The following is an 8,552-nucleotide window of genomic DNA, read 5'->3' on the forward strand; positions in this document are numbered from 1 at the left end:
ACAGTATACTCGTTCCGTTCTCCGCGTCGCGTATGACATTCACGATAAGGCACTTAGTGCGTATTTTTAAAAACGTCAGCAGTTCATTGACCCGCGCGATTCGCACACATTGTCGAATTTATTGTGTCTGTAGATTTGTAGGTCGTCTCAGTACTATGGCTGACGTCAAAATCGAGGGCTGCGATGATAAGATGACGTCATATATTCAAATTCAAAACTATCCGGTGTTTCTAGTTCTAGTTATCATGGTATTCATAGCGCGTACTATGAATTAAAATACTCGCCCTAATATCACCTGTGCGTATGAATAGCGAGCACTAATCGCGAAACTAAAGTGTGTCGAGGTCATCGCTATTTATTTTTTTATGATGATTGAGTTTAAGGGCATTTACATATTCGATTTCAATAACATTCCGTTTTTATTCGTTATCTAATACAGCGTTAGTTTATTAACCTGATACATATCAATAATATCTAAATACCTAGAAATCTATATTTTTATTTTGTACATAGTAATATATCCTATGATAAATATTAATCTTTTAGGACTGTGTGAGTATTGATACACGCACAACTTGCGCACAACATAAGTGGATTTTGTGGGCATGAAATTTAACCTACTTACCTACCCAATTTAATTTTTTTTTATACTTACACCTAACTATTAGACGTACAGTATGTTATTCGCGATTAGGTATTAGGTATGGTAATTGCTAATTTTATAAATTTAGCATGATTTCAGGTGCCATTGACAATATACAATACATAGTACATACTTAATTATACTGATTATTTACCTTATTAAAATTAAAAATCTTTAATTAAAAAAAAGTCATGTTATGCTATATATATTACTTAATGATCTAAGTATATATATAGCTTAGCATAACTATATAATATAGCTTAGCATAGCTATATATAGCATAACTTATCTTTTTATTTTTGGAATTTATATGATAACATAGCAGTTAGTGTCTATGTTATGTTGATGTTATGTGACACTAACATGAGACACTAACTACTATCCTGATTTATAATGGAACTAAAAATGTTTAGAACAATGGAAGAAGACACAATAAACTTTTAAGAAAATACAAAGAACCACGTCAGTCGTCACGTTCATAAACAGTGGGCACGAGATAACAAAGAAAACCCTTTATCTGTTGGTACTTAGAAAGACGGACAATGTTCGCTGCTTGTTCGCTGTAAAAGAAAATCTCAGAAGTATGTAAGTTGTATTTAAAAAAGAATATAACCTACACATCAGCAAAAAGGTAAGGTTTATTTTAGTTATAGTACTAAGAAGTTTGGTTTATTATACATCCCAAAAAAATGTCTTTGAATTGTTAAAAATAAAAAAAAAACTGAACATTTTGCTACTATTGTTCCTCAGTACGAAAAATTTTATTTTACAATAGGTAAACTAATATTTTTCGTACTACCTACATTCAAGAGGGAAGAAAACGTTAAGGATAAATAAATCAAACAATATGACATCTTTATAAATTTATATTAAAAAGCATTTTGAATGCCATAAAACCAAAAATATAAATTCAATATGACATCTTTGCAGGTAGTAAGATAGACATAAGATAGGTACAATCTAAGGGTACAATCTATAGGAATCTACCTATAATTAATGTTTAAATTCATTTTATTTAAATCCCTTCTACAGATTTGAGACAGTGTTATATTCGTTCATTTAATTATATCCAATAATAATGCGAAGTCATTTGGATCCCGACGGATTTCCCTCTCGCAAGGTCAAAAACCATTTTGCAACATCTTCGAAACAAAAGAACTGCATTGAAACGAGTCGAAATCGGATTGAGTCACTGCGAAATCAGAAATACCTACAGACAATTAAATTTGATCACAGATAAATAAGATTTTTTTACTGTGACCGTTTAAAACTTTGGCGGTAAAATGTGTTTTTTTTTAACAACGCAAGGGTTTTTCACGTCGCAATTAAAGTGTACTACAGCCTGCAGGCTCATCCCATTGTCGGAAGGTTTTCGACCTCTGCGCGCGACGACGCATATTCAATAGAGGAAGATTTTTTTGCGCGTGTCTGCCTGTCATAGACTAAATGCCGGCTATAAAGTTTAGAATATAAATTAAGTGCAAGAATGTCCAAATTAATTTACATAACAATAACATTTGTGGTTATTATCTATTGCCCCTATGAACTAGCATAATGAAACTTGTCGTCGCTTATAATGGGATAGTCAAAGCAAATTTTTATAATGGTACTTTTGATTCAAATATCCGTACTAAAGTGGACAATTCAGTCACCTAAATGAAGTAGTCGTTGTCTAAAAATCTAGTAAACATTAGTCTAATTTCCTTTCTTTCCCGTCCTTTCGAAAGATCTTGTATAGGTTCAATGATTTTAAATATTTCATTGATAGGTATTTCAAACATCTACCACCTATTCTACATTTTACCGGCATTTCTTCAGCTGTAATATCAGATTTAATTTTTAATGAACTTGAAAACGTGTAGTAATAATTAATAAATATAACTAACTAGCTGCTCCGCGCGGTTTCACCCCCGTGGCTCCTCTCCTGTTGATCGTAGCGTGATAAATATAGCCTAGCCTTCCTCAATAAATTAGCTATCTAACACCGAAAGAATTTTTCAAATCGGACCAGTAGTTCCCGAGATTAGCGCGTTCAAACAAACAAACAAAAAAACTCTTCAGTTTTATAATATTAGTGTAGATTTAGAGTAGACCCACATTAAATGAAACGATTTATCGGTAATATAATTAAGTATATAGATATTATTATTATCAACGATGACGAGAACATGCAATCAAATAATCAAAAAATAATTCACATTAAAATATACAATATTTGTTCTAGGGAAGGTATTTAGAAAAAAATCAATAAAGTTCAAACTTCAAAGCGCCACAAGGAAAAGAATTCAACGTTAGTCACGAGCCGCGATAATATTAGAATAAGCATAGATACGAGTGTCAATGTGAACATCATAGACAATTCCTTTATAAGATGAAAGTGGCGCACAATAAAAGACAAACTATTTTTAAATAACAATAGCTGCACTCTCTTTTTAAAGGGCCAGTAATCTCCTTATTTAAAAATTAAGTGAGAACTAGCATTAAATTAAAAATTCAAAAATGGAATCCGTTCAACTAGAGACCCTATTTGACCCCAACAATCGGGTTCAGTTAAAAATAAAGGGACAAGAGTCTCCACTGGTTAAAGATTACTCTCACCTATCATAATTTCACTGCATTGTAGAGGCAACCATTAATTTTTTTTCCCAAAACCGGCAACGAGTTTGTCTGCCCTCTGCACAAAAGGAGAATGGAAGAAAGAGATGGTTATTCAAAAGACGCGTATTTGTATAGACGAAGAAAGGTGAAACCGTAGTAAGGTCAGCAAATAATTGATGGCATTAGACCTTTATTGATATTGTAACTGTAATTTTAAACGAATATTAGTTGCATGTCAAGTACCTCATTAGTTATTAACCCCGTAACTTGTTGTTTGATTGCATTAAACTATTGTTATATTTGCTACGTAAATAACGATGTAGTATTATTCATATGTAGAATTTTGAAAGTAATTTTGCGAGCATTCCTAACATTCTTCCAATTATTATTAGCTAGTACTTAGTAAGTAGTATTTTAGTTAGCTTATAAATTATTTTACCAATTGATTTTTTTTACAAGACAATTCAATTCATATAGGATCTAGAAAACCTTTGTAACGAGAATAAGTGTAACAATTATTTGCCCTGATGATAAAGTACTGAATAATAATTTAACTCACAGAACGTGCTATAACTAGTTAACTTACCTATAATAATATAATATTATAAAGAGGAAAGGTTTGTATGTATGGTTTTCACGCTTAAACCACTGAACCGATTGCAATGAAATTTAGCACACATATAGAGGGTAACATGGTAGGTAGGTACATGGATTAACACATAGGATAGGTTTTATCCCGGAAATCCCACTGGAATGGGAACTATGCGGGTTTTCCTTTGAAAACGCGGACGAAGCCGCAGGCGGAAATCTAGTACCATATTAATTTATTTAACCCATACACTATACAACCATATAATATGCATGGTAAAAGTAACCAAATAATACAGTTATTCATTCAAGATTAAAAACTAGTATCAAATATCAACATAAGTGATATTCGCAATATCCGCATTGTTAGTATCTTTTCCGCATTCCATATAACTAATTGTCTCACTGTCCAGACCGTCTGTGCATGACATATTTATATTTTCTCCACATTTTAAATTCTTTATGGTAAAATTACTATGAAAGTGAAATATCAAAAGCTTTATTTATGATAAAAAACACTGTAATTATATGTATAAAATCACTACATAGTATAAAACAGTCGCTTTCCCTGTACCATGTAGATGTTTAAAACTTGATGCGGTTTGTTTAATGTTTTTAATAGATAGAATGATTCAAGAGTCATGGCGGGCGAAGCCACGGGCTATAAGCTAGTATAATAAATCAGAACGATTTGGCGGCAAAAGGCAGACGTGCAAAGCAGGAACGACCTGAAAATACTGAAAATTATATTTTTTTAATAAAATCTGTTAAAAATCACTGGGCCTTTGACACACTATTGTTCTTTTTTATCTGTATAATAACTTCATACATGTGTGATTTGTATCAAACAAAAGTCTGTGTGTAGATAATGCTAAAATGAATGAAATATTTAAATCGAAGGGTTGGCTTATTCAGCGATCTCTATCAGCCAACCACATGGCGTATTCACAGAGGATCTTCATTAGTGTCAAATATAAAATAGTGTATTTGATATTTAAAAAAAAAAGCTAAACAAAAAATTTAACTAAACTTGTAACTAGTTACAAGTTCTTTAAGAATAACGAGAAAATCCTGATAATATTTATGTGATAAATATTTTTCTATTTATAATTTTTGCGTGAGGATACTTGTAAAATAGTTTATAGGGTAGTTTCAGAATTAACACACTAAAGACTAGGTATCCAGGTAGGTTTATTGAGCGCGAAGCGAACCTAAGTATATAAAACAGAAACTGGACTTTATTTTTTATTATAATTGAAAGTAACATTCAATGGAACTTATCAGCTAGATATAAATTTACAATCGACTTTAATAAAATAATAGCCAGTTATCCGCATAAAATACGTGAACGGTGAAGAATAACAGCATAATATATATTTTACACATATTTTATAAATGAAGAAGTACGAGACAACAGCCGCCGGTTGTTTATAAATGTAATCAAATTCACAACCTTTAACTTGCCAAACAACTGCTCTTTTACTACGTTATCGAGATAATAAGATGGCGAAAACTTAACAGCTGTTATTGGTCAATCTTCGGCTCCGATGTACTTGTAAAGTGCATCTTATGAATCTGACAAAAATGAAAAAAGGTTATGTGATAAGAAAATTATTTTTTAGTAATTATTGCTAAATATGCATAAAATATATAACAGTGGCACAGCATGGTTAAATCTGTTACAGAATTTTACGATATTTTTAATAATAAAATATTTTATCTAACAGCGGAAAAACGTTTTTAAGTAGCCAACAAATAACGCGCACCTCTCACCCTGTGTCATGGCATTGACAGATAACTACATCCTGCATCCGACGGGTGTCTGTGTTTGATCGTTATAATAATTATACAAATCGCTAATTTTACATAGCAACGTTATTTCAACGAAAACTTTACCGAATCCATCCACAAGTTGCAATGTTTAATGACAATAAAAAGAGAAAAAAGTTATCACAGTGATAGTGATACATCCAATATTTCGCGAATCTTCAAGGATAACGTCACCCCATTAACCCGCAATAGGCGTGTTAGAAAACGATCCATCAATTTTAGATGACCGATTGACCCAAGACTCCCATGAAAGCTAGTTAGAAATAAAAGCTAATAAGTTTGAAAGGCCTATTCACTTGGTGGTACCACCCTAAGAGAGATCCAGTCCGCATGGGAATGTACGGGGGGGTCAACGTTTGGTACTTGTTCTGGTGACTGCGGTATTATTATTACGATAAATGTTTTTATTTTAGGGTCTCGAATCCGGTCTGAGCTCGGCCGGCTGTCGCCTCAATACATCTCGTGAGATGAACATCTTGTCTTTACGTATTTTTTAATAAAATTATTACGCAATTGCATATTGCAATTTGGTTTAATCTAATCGAATTAATTACATTATTTGCAATTAAACTTTCGTTAAGCGTACATATTAATTTCTAGGAATAAAATCGATAGATATCGAAGTTGGTTTACAGAGCGTTTAAGCTGTCGATAAACTTGGTTTTAATTATTTTTAATGAACTTCAAACATTATCAATTATCATAAAAGGTGACATCAAAGGCATCAAAGTGTACCTGTCTGGTATAAACAACTTCTCTATGACCCTTACACCTTCTGTGTAATACATATTTTAATTTTTCCTCACAAAGCCAAGGCCGTAATGTTAATTACTAACACTAACCCTTTTCAGTGAACTATTTTTTTTTTCATTAAATTAATAAAATTATATTATTAACTCTACGTTTTACTGCCAATATATAGGTATATATATCACGTACGTATTTGAGTTTATTAAAATCTTGAATTCCAAAATACTCGATCACATTAAAATTAAAATTAAAAGAAGTTTCAAATTCATCGCGTGTAGGTAAGTAATAAAAAAATTATATGCATCTGTACGATGCAACTTGATTCATCCCCTTTATGGCTATTCAAAGTAATTCTTAACCAACGAACAATAGGTCAATCTGAATTAAACCATAACCCAACCGGTATAGATCTCCGAAAACGCGACGGCAGAGAATTTCACACTAGTTTAAAGTCTAGACTATAATGCCTATAAGGCCTAGCTCAATGCCTAGTTGTGAGAATAAATAACGGGCGCATTGCATATGAATTAATTCATGTAATTGTGTAGTTTATAGTGCGCATTGTATGCACTAGAAAAGGGGTGGCTATTTTTAACCCTAGACGGATGCTACATTTTTTACAAATTTAAACTATCCATTGTGCAAAAATAATTTCTTTTGAGAAATGTTTCATGTTGGGATTGAAATACATTTCAGGTCAAGTTTCATTTATGTCTAAAATCGATTATTCAAAAGAAATATTTTCTCTTTTAATTCATTTAGATGTGCAAGGTTAAGCTGGGTAGGTATCGATGATTAATAATTATTATACTCAACCGGAGCAGTCGACGGGGGATTTCGATATCCGTATAGAAGTGCGACAAACTTATATCAAGTAGGTACCTATAATACATATATTATATTATAATACTAGCTTCCGCCCGCGTCTCCGTCCGCGCGGATGTCGGTCTTTGCGTGTTTGGTTTATTTCTCCATTTTGAGTAACTCGGACAATGACATCTTATAAATATCTATTGGACCCAAATACGGCTAGGTCTATAATAATACGCAACGTGTGTTCGCGGTACCTACTACAGAACAACGTCTTTGGATAACTGAAAAATTGAGATTAATTTTTTTTCTACGTATTTTTCCAGGATAAAAAGTATCCTATTTTACGCCCAGGATAATAAGGTATAATTATACCAAGTTTCATCGAAATCGAACCGGTAGTTTTCACGTGATGTCTTCACATACAGACAGACAGACAGACAGACAGACAAAAATTTTTTTAATCACATATTTGGGTTTGGTATCGATCCAGTAACACCCCCTGCTAGTTATTTTTTCAATATTTTCAATGTACAGAATTGACCCTTCTACAGATTTAATAATGTATAGATATAGATTACGGTATTGCTTATTCATAGCACGAAGTTTTACCATCACAACTAAGATGGTATGCTGATATAATATTTTTTTTTTAATTTTACATGAATAAAATACACAATTACAAAAAAACAATGATATGGTCCTCATCCATGCGATAGTAATTGAAATAACAAGATTGCAATTTGCTAATAATTGTCCAGATTTAAAACTAATTTGCTGGAAAAACTGTACGGTATATTTTTTACACACCAATGATACAAAAATGACCTTTTTTCAATGTCGCAAAAAGTGAATAATCATCTAAAATGACAAGGAACGGAAAATAAGTGGACAAAGCATTATACGTCATACGGTAATGTCTCGTTGAAATCAAATTATACGGGTTCAATGACCTCTATTGTCAACTCTGTCACTCAACATGAGGCATAATAATAAACAAGTAATAAACATACATTGTTTTCAGTTGCGTTTAGTTAAACAAATAAAGAGCGATATAAGAATGGTAATTATTGTAATAGACTATATTGATAATTAGTTACAACTATGGTTACAACAGCTATGTTTTCATGCTTCTTGGCATATAACTGCATATAATATAACATTGAATTGTTTCTATAACCAAGTTTTTATTGAACACATTTTTTTCATTATTAAATTAAATTGAGTACGAAGTTCAGTTTTGTGAACTTCATCTTCTCAAAACATTAAAAATAACAAATAAAAAATTTAAAACACTATTTCATCATGTTTAACGAAGAAATGAGTAAAATTA

This window comes from Colias croceus, chromosome 10, assembly GCF_905220415.1.
Source record: "Colias croceus chromosome 10, ilColCroc2.1".
Lineage (NCBI taxonomy): Eukaryota > Metazoa > Arthropoda > Insecta > Lepidoptera > Pieridae > Colias > Colias croceus.